Source organism: Artibeus jamaicensis, unplaced genomic scaffold (assembly GCF_021234435.1).
Source record: "Artibeus jamaicensis isolate MK-2021 breed Jamaican fruit bat unplaced genomic scaffold, CSHL_Jam_final contig_889, whole genome shotgun sequence".
Classification (NCBI taxonomy): domain Eukaryota; kingdom Metazoa; phylum Chordata; class Mammalia; order Chiroptera; family Phyllostomidae; genus Artibeus; species Artibeus jamaicensis.
The window spans coordinates 2,659,759-2,673,858 of NW_026522005.1; the positions used below are offsets into that span (position 1 = coordinate 2,659,759).

The window sequence follows — 14,100 nt, forward strand, 5'->3', positions numbered from 1 at the left end:
TGGGCAGGAAGCATGGGCTCCGTTCTGCAACTGGCCACCCAAGAAAAGCTCTCCCCCATGGGGCGAGACCTGCGGTTTTCTGGGGCTTCTCTGTCTGCAGTGGTGAGTCTTCCGAGTTTTTTGGCTGTTGTTAGGACGTGCCTTGTTGCTGCGCAGAGGCCACCTGCTTCTATTCAGCTTTTACCAGTAGCCAAGCTGCCAATGACTTTGTCTCCATCTGCCCATTTCCTTTGTACCTTTCAGATAGTTCAGAGATTGTGTGGCCGAGAAGGGACTCCCACAGGCCTCCACACTGTGCGCCAAGACATTGAGACATTCCGTTCCTTCCCAGGGCGAGTGGACAATCTACCAACCGTGAAGATATGAAAATTACAAACTTGCATGGCTAACACACATCAAAAAAAGGGAAACCCCAGCCCTGTCCCTCTTCATCCGCCGGCACAAGTTATTCCACCTCTGGATGCGTCATCGTCACACAGGACCACTCCTGGGTTTAACGGCAATTAACGAAACTAACGAGGTGGGTGGAATTGCGAAACGTTTCCCATGTGTGCACTGGAATGGGAGAGAACAGACAGAGAGGAGAGGGAAGAGGAGGAAGAAGCAGACTGGAAACACTTCAAGCGGACTCTGGTGCTGAACTCGTTTTAGCTTGTCAGGGAGCCGCAGATTGCATTATCACATCCGCCTTCCCCTGCCCATGTAAATCAGCAAAATTCTTTTGAGCCTGTGCTAAATGACAGGTACATTCCACTTTCTTTGTCCTTGGTTTCAAGGTCCCTTCCCTAGGCTGTGCTGGCATGCTTGGCAAAACTTCTCCAGAGCAGCCAATTACTCCCTGAATTCCAAATACAATCTTACTCCCCCCCGAAAGTGTGGCTTTTCCGGATGTCACTCCATTCACCTGCAACGGCCGTTCTTCGAAGCCTTTTCTTCGCAATTCTCTCCATCTGTCCAAGCCCACGTGTCTCAGTCATCTTAGTGCATGTGAGATTGTGAGCTGTGCAAGAGGGACCCTCCTTTAGCTATTTCTAAATCCATTTCTTTCATGAGCTACGTGCCAAACTTCATTTTCTTCCCCAGGTTTCTCTAGTGGGTCCCTGATCCGGCTTTTCACGGTCTGCCGTGGCAGGGGTCGAATGTAACAGGGCTCCACACACACGGAAGTGCTCTCTCCCCTGTCTCTGAGGACACGCGTGTGCACATCTGACTGATTTGCTTGTTCATCATCTTGTTTCAGCTCAGATTACACACTCTTGGATGGATATGTATTTTGCCTCTTTTAAGATACCAATTTAACAACTGATGTTTAATTAATGGCAGGAACAACAACGAAAAAGAATGAATACCTACCCTTTGCGACAGCATGGTGCTAAGGGAAATAAGTCAGACAGAGAAAGACAAATACATCACTTCATTTCTATGTGAAATCTAGAGAATACAATATATTAACAAATACAACAGAGAACAAACTGAGGAGGGTTGCCAGAGGGAAGGAGGGTTGGGGGGCTGGGTGAAAAAGGTGAAGGTATTCAGAAGGACAAATTGGTAGTTACAGAATGGTCATGGGGACGTAAAGTACAGCGCAGGGAATACAGTGGACACTACGCTAATAACTGTAGTGTGGTATGGTACTAGGTGGGTACTGGGAATACCTAGGGCTCACTTCATAAATTATATAATTGTCTGACCACTATGCTGCACACCTGGAACTAATGTAAAATAATATTGAATGTCACCTGTAATTGAAAAGTTAAAAAAAGAAGCTATTAATGGCAGAAGAGAAGGAACAAATCACCTCCCATGAATTCTAGGAGACATATTAAAGAAGTCTACTGTGAGCTCCAAATGCTTCGTCCTAAAACGTCACATATGTTTTCATCCTTCTCTGGAGCATACGCATATTCTATTCGTTTTAACACAAAAATGTTATTAATTTTGTGCATACACTGCCTAAAAGCATACACTGAGTAAACTTAATGCTTTGCAAGGTGAGTTGCTGAATATATCCTCTGATACACTGTTGCTCATTTGTGTTGTGTATTCCAGTTTGAGAAGCACAAATAACAGATGCTCAATTAGTCTTTATTGGATGACTACTCAAATGACAAATCTGATGATACTAATGAAGTTCTTGTATATACATAGCTACTTGCAGAAATTTATGCATCAGGTCTCAGTCTTCTAGGGGAACTAGCTCATAGCATGATGAAGGTTTGATCTGTATCTCTTTCAAGTTAGACCAGTTGGTGCACAGGTGCAATTACTTCTGGTGTTCAACAATTGGCTTCACTTTGCAGGTGGGAAAGTGGAGGTTTGGGCAGGTAAGTGAGCACCACAATTAGCTGTGAGTAAATAGATCATCACAGCCTTGCCTCTGGGTGAGGGGTGGGGTGGCCCAGGCTGACTCACTCCTGAGAGCCTGGGCCTCCATCCCCAGCAGCACTTTTCACACTTTACCTGAGAGTTGGAGACTCCACCACTGGGCCGGGAGCCCCTCCTTCCGGGGACTGCCTTGACCCTCTCTGTGCACTCAGGGATGACCACAGCCCCTCCCACACAGAAGGCCTCGGGAAATGTTAGAATGAGTAAGTTCAAACGCATAAATCAAAGAAACTGCTGAACTATATTTTCCAGGTCTGTCTTCTAAGCGAGCCTTTGTTTTTAAAACTGTGCTGAGATGGTGCCCTCGACTGTGTGTAAATGAAAGATAACCTAATACTTATATGAGAATGTGAACTCAAGGTTCCTCAAGGCCCTTTTATTTTTTTTATTATACTGAAAATGTTCGCTCAAGCAGGTTTTCTTAACAGGAGCTAACGGGATTGATTCCCTTTCAACTCTTTGAGAAACCCTGGCGACCCAGGTCACAGTGGTTGTTTCTGGTGGTCTCTGAGGGTCCTCTGCTGCTGCAGGACCGCAACGTGCCTTGTCGTCTGTGGGCGTGCTCGTAACTGTTGTGATCATCACTCCCACAGGGCCCAAGCTTAACTTGGCTTCTGGTAGATAAATCAAAGGTCTTACGCTAACTCTTTTATAGGTACACAAGGCAATTTTATAACTTATAAAAATATTTTAGGTATTTATTTTTAAAGAGAGGGGTAGGAAGGGTGAAAGAGAGGGAAACATCAATGTGTGGTTGCTTCATGTGCGCCCCCTTCTGGGGACCTGGCCCAAAATCCAGGCATGTGCCCTGACTGGGAATCGAACTGGCAACACTTTACTTCACAGTCCTGAGCTCAAGCCACTGAGCCACACCAGCCAGGGCATTAATTCTATAACTTATAAGGGTTTTTAAAAAACAGCTTTATTGAGATATAGTTCACATACGATAAAATTCAGTTTTAAGTTAAATTAATAAATCAATTTAAATTTAAATTGTATATTTAAAGTAAACAATGCGACGATTTTTGGTGTATTCAGAGTTATGCAACCTCCACCACCCTCAATTTTGAAATGTTTTGATCAACCCAAAAAGAAACCTTGTACCTTTAGCTGACATGCCCAACCTCTCCTCTGGGGAGCTAGCCATGTGCAACCAACAAGAAAGCATCGTTACAGTTATAAACAGCTACTTTGTTTGAATATGAATTAGTCAGATTATTGTACTATAAAATAAAAAAATAATTATATTTTATTGATTATGCTATTACAGTTGTCTCATTTTCCCCCCTTCCACCCAGCAGTCCTCACTCCCTCAGGCCATCCTCCCACCGTTGTACATGTTCGTGGGTCATGCATATAAGTTCTTTGGCTTCTCCATTTTCTATACTGCACTTTATATCCCCGTGGCTATTCTGTAACTACCTATTTGTACTTCTTAATCCTCTCACCTCCTTACCCATTCCCCCCAATCTCCCCACCCATCTGGCAACCATCAGACTGCTCTCTGTATCCATGATTCTGTCTCTGTTCTTGTTTGCTTTATTTATTTTTTTTATTCGGTTGTTGATAGGTATGTATTTTTGCCATTTTATTGTTCATAGTTTTTATCTTCTTTTTCTTAAATAAGTCCCTTTAACATTCCACATAATAATAATTTGGTGGCAATGAACTCTTTTAGTTTTTTCTTGCCTGGGAAGCTCTTTACCAGCCCTTTGATTCTAAATGATAGCTTCGCTGGGTAGAGCAATCTTGGCTGGAGTTCCCAGCTTCTCATGACTTTGAATATTGCCAATCCCTTCTAGCCTGCAAAGTTTCTTTTGAGAAATCAGCTGACAGTTTTATGGGAACTCCTTTGTAGGTAACTAATTCTTTTCTCTTGCTGTTTTTGAGATTCTCTCTTTATCTTAACCTTTTGCATTTTAATTATGATGTGTCTTGGCATGGGCCTCTTTGTATCCATCTTGTTTGGGATTCTCTGTGCTTCCTGGGCCTGCATGTCTATTTTATTTGCATAATTAGTGAAGTTTTCTTTCATTATTTTTCAAATGTATTACCAATTTCTTACTGTTTGTTCTCTCCTTCCAGTACCCCATATGATGTGAATGTTGGGCCTCTTGAAGTTGTTCCAGAGGCTGCTTATACTATCCTGATTTTTTGGATTCTTTTTTCTCCGTGTTGTTCTCATTGGTTATTATTATTATTATTTTTTTGCTTCCTTATGTTCCAAATCATTGATTTGATTCTTAACCTCATCCACTCCTACTGTACTTTGTCTGTAAATTGTTCTTTATTTCAATTAGTGTACCCTTTGTTTCTGACTGGATCTTTTTTATGCTGTTGAGGTTCTCACTAAGTTCCTTGAGCATCCTTATAACCAGTGTTTTGAACTCTGTATCTGATAGATTGCTTATCTCCATTTTGTTAAGCTATTTTTTTGGATTTTTTATCTGTTCTTTCATTTGGGGTATGTTTCTTTATCTCCTCATTTTGGCAGGCTCCCTGTGTTTGTTTCTATGTATTAGGTAGAGCTTTTTGAACTCCGTGTCTTGGTAGTGTGGCCTACTGTAGTGGGTGTCCTGTGGGGTCTAGTGGCACAGCCTCCCCATCACCCAATATAAAACTTGATGTATGCTCTCTGTGTGGGCTGAGTACACTGTTACATTACATGGTCTCCACCACCAATGAAGCTAAAAATAATTCTGAAGCTAATGCCACCAACATGGACAAAGTCTCCTTAGAAGACAACCAAGCCACACTTCAAAAACCATTACTAATTTGTGGGGTGGTGCTGGGGACCAGTCGCAGCAGGGTCCAGGAGTTCCTGAAAGGTGGGTAAGGCATTGGCGCTGGGTAACAGATGACAACACGCCTCAAAGGACAGTGAAGCTCTGTTCACTGCAAGTACAAGCAGGTTTTTATATTTTCATTTTAGGTAGTGATTAACATTTGCAGCATAGCATGATCAGTTAAGCAGAAAAAGTCAATACAAAGGTAACCAGGAAAAGTATGAAAGTTCCCATAGATTCAGTTATAATAAACAAAGATTATTTTGACCAGGAGAGCCATAAATCAGACAATTAGAAGTAGCTATATGTACAAAATTTGAATGTCTTATTGTATATTAAAGTTTCTCAGAATTTGTCATGGGGCAAAAGGATACACTAGATTGAGTAGAGGCAATAGGAGATTTATTATAAGGCCTTTGTGATGTCTAACTTAGCTATCTAGCCTTTTCTGTCTAAAATGTTTCTCTGTGTACTATAAACTCTGACTCTTTAGTAACTGTTTCTACGTGTTTAGTTTGTAATAACTAGCCAGCTTTTGTTATTTTTTATGCTTGTCTGATATATATTCTTACTCAAGGTAAAGGAGGGGCTATTACTCTAACAACTTTTAGACATGCAGGGACTTTGTTCTCTGGTCAAGAAATTATTTTGTACCACTTCATTGGAATTATGCGAATCAATGAACCTGAAATACAAGTGTCTAACAATCCCACCACCTTTTGATCACCCAAACAAACATGTAAGGAGAGATGGACAGGAAATCAGGCACAGTTGCCTCTGCCTTGCAGATGCATCTCAACTGTCCTGACCGTATCCCTGGGTCTATATAGTTTTTACTTGTCTTCTTAGAATACCCTTTGTATCTGTGGGTAGGGAACAGTCATGGGAAAGTCTAATCTGTTCTTCCCTCAACTGTTGGCAGCACAACCTGTGTTTGCAACAATAACCTGGTTCTTTATTAACTGGCCTTAACTGTTGATTTAAGAGATCTAACTTGTTTTTCTTATTTATGGTACACTATGGCGGTCCTGATCGCTTTAAGTTGCTCAAACCAGGGTAATTTATACACCTTGACATGTTTTCCCTTATGGTTGACAACTATATCACCCTGGCTGTTGTACTCCCCTCTACAAGGGAGAAGGGAATCTGTGGGGATTTTTCCATCCTTTCAGGCAGTTCCGTGGGGAATACTAATGTTTTCCCCTGAACCGTCCCTTCCTCTTGGGTGATTTTCACAGGAATAAGTAAGTACAGTACAATGTCTGTATTCAGTAGCAAGAGTAAAATAATTAAAATAAAACAGCCAATTGTTAACCCATCTTTGATGCCACATTCTCCTCCGGGGAGACAAATTCCTTGAACTCGAATCCTCCATGTCTGAACCTTGTCAGACAACATGGTTGGAAGAGGATATGGCAGGGTGGATTTCTTCTGGGGGACGTGATGATGCTGAGCTTCAAACATAGTCTAACCTGTAAAACAGAAGTGTTGGTTGATGGCAGCAACAACTCAAAGGTATAGAAGTCATAAGTATTAAGAGGCATGTTTACTACACATCATGTGCTTAAAATCAAATAATAGTAATGATGCAGACACAGAGGTCCAATAAAGTCTATGGGAGGCACCATGAAAATAAGGTTAGAAACCAAGTGTAATAGCATAGAGCATTAATGTAATCCTAAGACTAAGTTCCGGTCAATGGCTTGTAAGTGGAAGCAGTGTGTGCAGCTTCTAGAAAATGTCCTTCGAGGGTGTCCTTTCTTCTTCCCTGCTCTTATTCTTGGCTAAAATGAGGATTGGAAGCCTAGAGCTGAAGTTATCTTGAGTCACGAAGCAGAATCTGCCTGTTGAGGATGGTGAGAAACAAGATAGAAAAAACCTGGATTCCCGATGACTGTGAAGCCCTCATACCAGCCCAGGGTTACTTAGGCCAACATTTGTGTGAGGGAGACAAAGATTACTGTGTTCAAGCCACTGTTGTTTCTGAACTTCTGTCACACTTGCGCAGACCTTGGGATGAATAATTGCAATAAGGAATTTCCTGTTCTAACAACCTCTCAGTCTCCGTGGATCACACTGACAGGGCAATGGCACTTGTCACCTCAGAAAATACACAATACGGGACAGCTTACTTCCCACGTACTCTTTCCCAGGAAGCCACTGGACTAAACCAATTAAGGGACAGACGTGGAATCTGGGAAATAAGGAGTTCAACACAGGAGAGAGACGAAAGCAATTCCTCGAATCGGGCTGAAGAGAAACTCCAGGACGACCACTCTGCGGTGGCCTGGAAAGCAGCCTGTGCGGACTGGAGTGGGGACCACAGCTCCAGGGGGGGCAGGGGACTGGGAAAGGGCCTCGCGAGTGTGACTCTCAGCAGGTTCCATAGCTCTGGAAGACGGTTTGGGAATGGATGTGTGATCGTCACAGGTAAGTAAAAGAAAAAAATAATTATAAACTAAAGAGCACACAAAGATTGTGTAAGAAATAAAATGGGATCACAATATTCTGTATGGCTTGGCAGTGACATAATTGTAATACAATAAACACACAGATTGATTTAGTAAAATTTTGTGATTTAACCGAGACCCATATATTGGATGAAAGGAGGGAGTAAGTATGTGTGTATAGGAAGAAGAGATTTGAATACCCATGTTCTACAATAAAGAAAAGTAACAGTGTCTAATTTTTTGTAAGAAATGGAAGTAAACGCACAAAAAACAGCTGAGGAGTCAAAACTGGTTGTCTCAGGGATGGGGGTCAAGGGAAGGGCGGAAAAGATGCTTTGTCCTTACCACGTGACTCTTGAAATGTTAAGAATAAAGATTAAATGAATGAAATAAAAAAAAACTGTTCAAGTATCTAACCTCTAAGCTCCTTGGAGAGGTTGGATTGAATGCAAAAACATTAGGAAAAAATAAGGAGAAGGGAGGACATTAGTAGGAAGAATTCATCTTCAAAACAAAATCCTAGTTTAAAATGATTTTTGCAGCTTTGTCTTTGTTATTAACCAATAAGAAACCTGTGTTCACTCACTCACTCATTTATTCAGTCAGCGACAAATATCTATTTAGGGCTTGGGCCATACTGAGTGACAGGCCTAGTGGGACCAACACGGCATAGTGCTCCCCCCAGAGTTTACCCTCTGATCTTGGTGCTTCTTACTCTGTTCACTACAAAGTAACTAGAGCACTCTTTTCTCAGAGCCCACTCTGGACCAACAGAGTGACACAAATCCTCACAACGACTCTGCATAGGAGGCTTTACGGGTGAGGAAACAGAGGCTCAGAAAGGTTAAAATACCTGCCCAGTTCTGCTGCAAGGCTGGAGTCAAGATCTGAACCCAGGAGAGACTGACTCAACCTCCCTTCCATCACCTTTGCAGACACTCTCAACGTCCTTAGTGAGGAGAGCAGCTCCCATACATGCGGGGCCAGGCATTGGGCCAAGTGTGTTGCATGCTTCTACACTTACTTGTTTGGATCTACATCTAAGGAGTCTATTTCCTCCTTTGGCGCTCCCCCAGGCTTTCTTGCAGCAGGGAGACATGGTCTAATCTCCACCCATCAGACTTCGACTCAGGAGCCAGCAATGTCAAAGGAAAAGGCAGGAGCACTCCTTTGGCAGCATGGGGGTGTGCCACTTGGCTTTTCCTTCAAGAGAACCTACTGCGAGAAGTACAATTAAACAACAGTATTTGGCTTCCACTGCACCATTCTCTCCATGTCTCTGCCCTAACCAGGCAGCTCCCTTCAATGAATGGGCACAGGGCAGGTACAGGAGCTGGGCCATTCTTCTCCAATGCAGGACACTTGAATAGGCTCCCATTCCACCTGGCAGAGACTTCCGAGAGGTCGCTGCTGTCTGATGTTCTTCATACCCAAGCCCCTTCCTTTCGCCTTTTTTTCGCAGATGTTAGGCCTGCGTCATGGTCTTCAGGATCTCCCCCTACTCTTGCCCGCTCCCTCTTTGTCTTTCGCAGGCATTTTTCTCATAAATTTCTTCTCCTTCTCATCCCGCCTTGATGTCAGTTTCCCGAGGGGCCTAAACTCACCTGCCCTCTCTGGAGGCAAGGTCTGGGGGCACTGGTGGCTTTGACACTGGGAACAGAGTAGTTGTAGATGGTTGAGTTCCTGGCATGGAAATGGCAGTGGAGCAAAGTGTGGCTTTCAGTGCTCAGTGCAGAGCAGGGTCTCTCCTCAGATACAGCGTGACATTGGCTAGTGTTCTTGAAAGTTTAGCCATGAGCTAATCCATGGAATTGAAATGCAGGTTGGTTTATCTCCAAGGTCCACTCTTACTGGTACAGTATGTTCCACACTGTTCCAGTTCAGAAAAAAATGTGGTGATTTCACATGTAACCTTGGTCAAAAATCTGACAGAAGAGTCTGAGGGTGGAGAAAACTGGATCCCTGGTTGTACTGATTTCCCTGGATGGTGTTTACTGAACAAATATTCCTCAGAGGCAGCAATTCCTAGAAAAGAAATCAGTTTAAGTTCCACACTCACATTTTGTAACCCGATTATTCTCCTTTTTCCCTTTCTTGTGCCCAGAGTGGCATAGGATGAATGCTCAACAGAATCCCCTTTAATTTTTATACTCCCATAACTTCTAGGGGAAAACTTGAATGTGGGTGCATTGGTTTGGGCAGTGCTAGGTCTGTGTGAATAAACCTCAATATTTCAGTGGCTTAATCACACGTAACAGTTCAAGGTCAGAGTTTGCAGTCAATGGGCTAACTTTCCTCCTGGCAGTGATTCAAGGACCCAGGTTCCCTCTGTCCTGTGGCTCAGCCCTTCCCCACTGCCTTATTATCATAGCAGAAAAGAAAAAAGGGAGGAAAAGCAGCACTTTTAAATAGAGACGCAGGTCACTTGGTCATTCCCCATTGGTGAGAGCCAGTCACACAAGGCCCCATGGAGATGGCAGCAAACTGAGAAATGCAGCCCTGGGTTGGCAGCTCCTGTCCAGCAGCAACTCTGTTCTGCGGACAGTGGAGGACAGGCAGGACTGTTTGGCAGACAGTTAACTTTCTCTGCTATGGGGAGCTCTCACTTTCTGTCCGTTCAGGGAAAGGAACTTGTCCAAAGTGCAGAGAGGCAGACAAAGTGCACTCTTCTATTTCTTCATAGTCACAACGTCTGATAATCTCAAACAATACCTGGCTAGTGATGGCTCAGTTGGTTACATGTCATCCCACACACTTGAGAGGTCACAGGTTCAATTATGGGTCAGGGCATATGCCTGGGTGGTGGGTTTTGTCCCCAGTCTGGGCACGTGCAAGAGGCAACCAATTGATACTTCTCTCTCACACTGACATTTCTCTGCCTCCCTTTCCCTCTCTCTAGAATCAACAAAATAAAAATGTAAAGCCAGTATCTTGAAGACTCTAGCTAAAACAGAGCCAAGGACCATCTCAGAGAGCTCAGAGCCAAGCTGATGAGCTTTTTAGAGAAGTTCATTACTTCTTTCATTTTGTTGGAGACACATGAACTCCTTCGAATGAACTGTATGGCAAAGGAAAAGTGTTCATTTTTTAGTTTGTTTGTTTTTAGGTTGGGAGTATTATCCCTAATATTACCATAAAGAAAGCAACCTAAATCCATCAAAAAGCAAATGGCTAAGTAAATTACCTATAATCATGTTATGGAATACTATACAGCCATTGGAAGTTACCTGCAGATCATTTATTGCCATGAGAAAATATTCCCCATGTATGAATATTAGGCAAAAAAGCAGTTATTCATAGGTAATAATTAAATAACTAATATCCAATTGCTAATTAAAAATAAAAGTGATGGAGCTATACTATAAATTCTTAGAAAAAAGAAGGGTCGTGATGGATCACATCAGGGTTCACAAACACTTCCCAGCTCTTTTGAATGGGCACTGCCACACGCGGTTGGTCTGGCCGTGGGCTCGCTGCGTGGGAGCGGAAGGGCAGTGGTCTTCCGTGAGACCTGTGGGCAGAGGCTACTCACTCAGCCTGAGCCCCAGATTCAGGACAGTGGGGCGCTGCTGCAGCAGACCCACCATAGATGTGGCAGGTGGGTGAGAAAGAAACATCTGTCGTCAGAAAATGCACACTTGGCTGATCCTCCAGTGGTACAGGTGCTTTGAAAAGTTAATGAAGATCAGCAAGAGCTTAAAGTGACATGAAAGGGTTTCTGTTTATCAGCTCTTCAAAGAAAAACATTTCTGTCGCTTCTCTAGGCCAGAAGATCATTATTATACCACAAAAATGTTGTCTTGTATTAGAGAGTCTGATCTTTGATAAAATGAAAAATAGTCTCAGCATGTTCTGACTGAACTTGATGTGCTCTTGTTCCAAGAAATAGGGAGGAAGAAAGAACCGTGGGCAGGGCCATAATGGACCCCATTCATTTCCATGTGAAATAAGAATGCAAATGGCAACTTGAGGTCAAGGGAGAGATTCTGACAAAAATGAGAAGATCATGCCTTTGGAAATTAAATGACGACCAGACAGACTGCAAATATTCAAATCAAGGTGGCAGCAGTGGATTTACATATAATGGGTAGATACATTCACAGAGCAGGTCAAACTGGGTATTGCTGTTATCAGTTACACAGTGACTCTTACCCTGTGTCATGAGTAAAAATTATACAGTACCAGTGGTTACATAGCAATGAAATTGAGCAGAGAGCGAGACAGTTCAAAGTTCAAATGAGCCCTGTCTACTGTGGCTCAGTTGGTGGGGCTTCATTCTGCAAACCAAAAGGTTGCTGGTTCAATTCCATGTCAGGGCGCATGCCTGGGTTGCAGGTTTGGTCCCCAGTTCGGGTTGTACAGAAGGCAGCCAATCAATGTTCCTTTCTCATAATGATGTTTCTCTACTTTTCCTTCTCCCTTCCTCCCCACTCTTTAAAATCAAAACTAAAAATAAAGTTTGTAAAAATAAGCTCAAATAAACATTGCATTTGATTTATGGTATTTGACAATGAAATTAAAAGCAACTTTGTAATTAACCAGCCATTGGAACAATAATTCAAACTTAACAAGCTATTGTATGTAGGAAAGGATCAGAAATCATGATAAATTTTCCCACAATGTGCCGCAGAGGAGCAAAACAGTAAATCGAAAACATTTTTTGGCAAACACTACCGAAACATTATTATCCCTTCGTAGAAAGGGGGGAAACTCTGATGAAATCCCCTCTGGCATACTAAGTGCCATTCTTGTCTCTGCAGTTGGAAAAAAATAAAGATGAATTAGGGAAAGCAATTAAAATAATCTCAGGATGGAGAGGCTATTGATGTAGTTGCCAAATGTGCTTACCTACCATATGCTTAGCCCAAGGCCAAACGTTATGAGGGGTATACAGATAATAATGCAAGTTACTATTCAATACTTGTGAGTACTTGTGAGTACCATAGGTGATATGCTCAGTGCCTCAGTACTTGACCTACTTAAACCTCAAAATGACACTATGTACAAAGTAGGTTTTTATGGCAAAGACAGACAGCTGCTTACCACACCTTGGTTTCTTTTCTTTCTTGGCTTACAACTAGAATACATTTTTTCTAACCCCCCTTTGAAGTTAGCCATGATCTATCTGTACAAGAGAAGAAAAGTAAAACACTAAGACTAAAAACTGAGTTCTGACTGGGAGAGAAAATACACTGTCTCCTTAGTAGAAGCAAAGCTTTTCCTAACTCTTAGCTTTGAAAAGGACAAACTTTTCAAGAGTACCTAGTAGGTATACATAGCAATGAAATAGATGCTTTTTAAAAAATATTTTATTTATTCATTTTTAGATAGAGGGGAAGGGAAGGAGAAAGAGTGGGAGAGAAACATCAGTGTGTGGTTGCCTCCCATGTGTCCCCCACTGGGAACGTGGCTTGTAACCCAGGCACATGCCCTGACTGGCAATTGAACCACAATTCTTTGCTTCACAGGCCTGTGCTCAATCCACTGAGCTACACCAGCCAGGGCAAAATAGATGCTTTTTAATATGGGTCCACAGAAAATAAACCTATGCGGGCAGAGAGGAAGGAAAACGTAGTGTCTCACACTTTTAGTCATTAAAGTCCTTCACGCATTAAAGACTGCCTGATACTAAATGACTATAACCTAGCCAAAACATTTTTCAAAATATAACTAGAATGAGTTGCATTTAAAAAATGCCCTACCGAGACAGAATTCATACACCATATAATTTAACATGAACAATGCAATGTTTCTTAAATATATTCACAGAGTTGTGCAACCAATAATACAATCTAATTTTAGATTTTTATCTCCCTCTTGAAAGAAACTACACCCCTACTAATTCCTTTCCTTTTACCACCTGTTTTCCCAGCTCTAAGCAACCACTAACATACCTAGGCCACTATAAATTTGCCTGTTCAGAGCATTGTATATTAGTGGGATCATACAATATGTGATTTATTTCACGACTGTCTTCTTTCACCTCGCGTGGTGTTTGCAAGGTTCATCCACATTGTAGCATATGCCAGTACTCCATTCTCTTTTACTGCTTAATAATATCCTATTACATGGCTATACCATAATTTCTTTATCCATTCATCAATTGTTGCATATTTGGGTTGTTTCCACTTTTTGGCTATTATGAATAATGCTTCTGTAGACATTTGTGCACAGATTACATTGGTTTTCATTTCTCTTGGGTGCATATACGTATGAGTAGAATTGTTAGGTTATATGGTAACTCCTTTCATCATTTGAGACAACTACCATGCTGTTTTCCAAAGTTGCTACTCAATTTTGCATCCTCACCAGCAACGTTGAAAGGTTCACTTTCTCCACACCCTTGTCAACACTTGTTACATTATCTAACTTTTTGATTACAGCCATCTTAGTGAGTGTGAAGTGGTTTCTCGTTGTATTTTGAGTTTCATTCTCCTAAGAAAATGACACTGAATATTTTTTCCTCTGCTTATTGGCTA

General features: G+C 42.1%; 1 protein-coding gene across 1 annotated transcript in view; it reads left to right on the forward strand.

Moving 5' to 3' along the window:
- Nucleotides 1-391: 391 nt before the first annotated feature.
- The window catches only part of CWH43 (cell wall biogenesis 43 C-terminal homolog), a 54,123-nt gene continuing 40,414 nt past the window's right edge, over nt 392-14,100 (forward strand). Inside the window, exon 1 of the mRNA XM_053654905.1 lies at nt 392-520. The gene's annotated coding sequence lies outside the window, so the exon portion shown is untranslated. The remainder of the gene's footprint in view (nt 521-14,100) is intronic.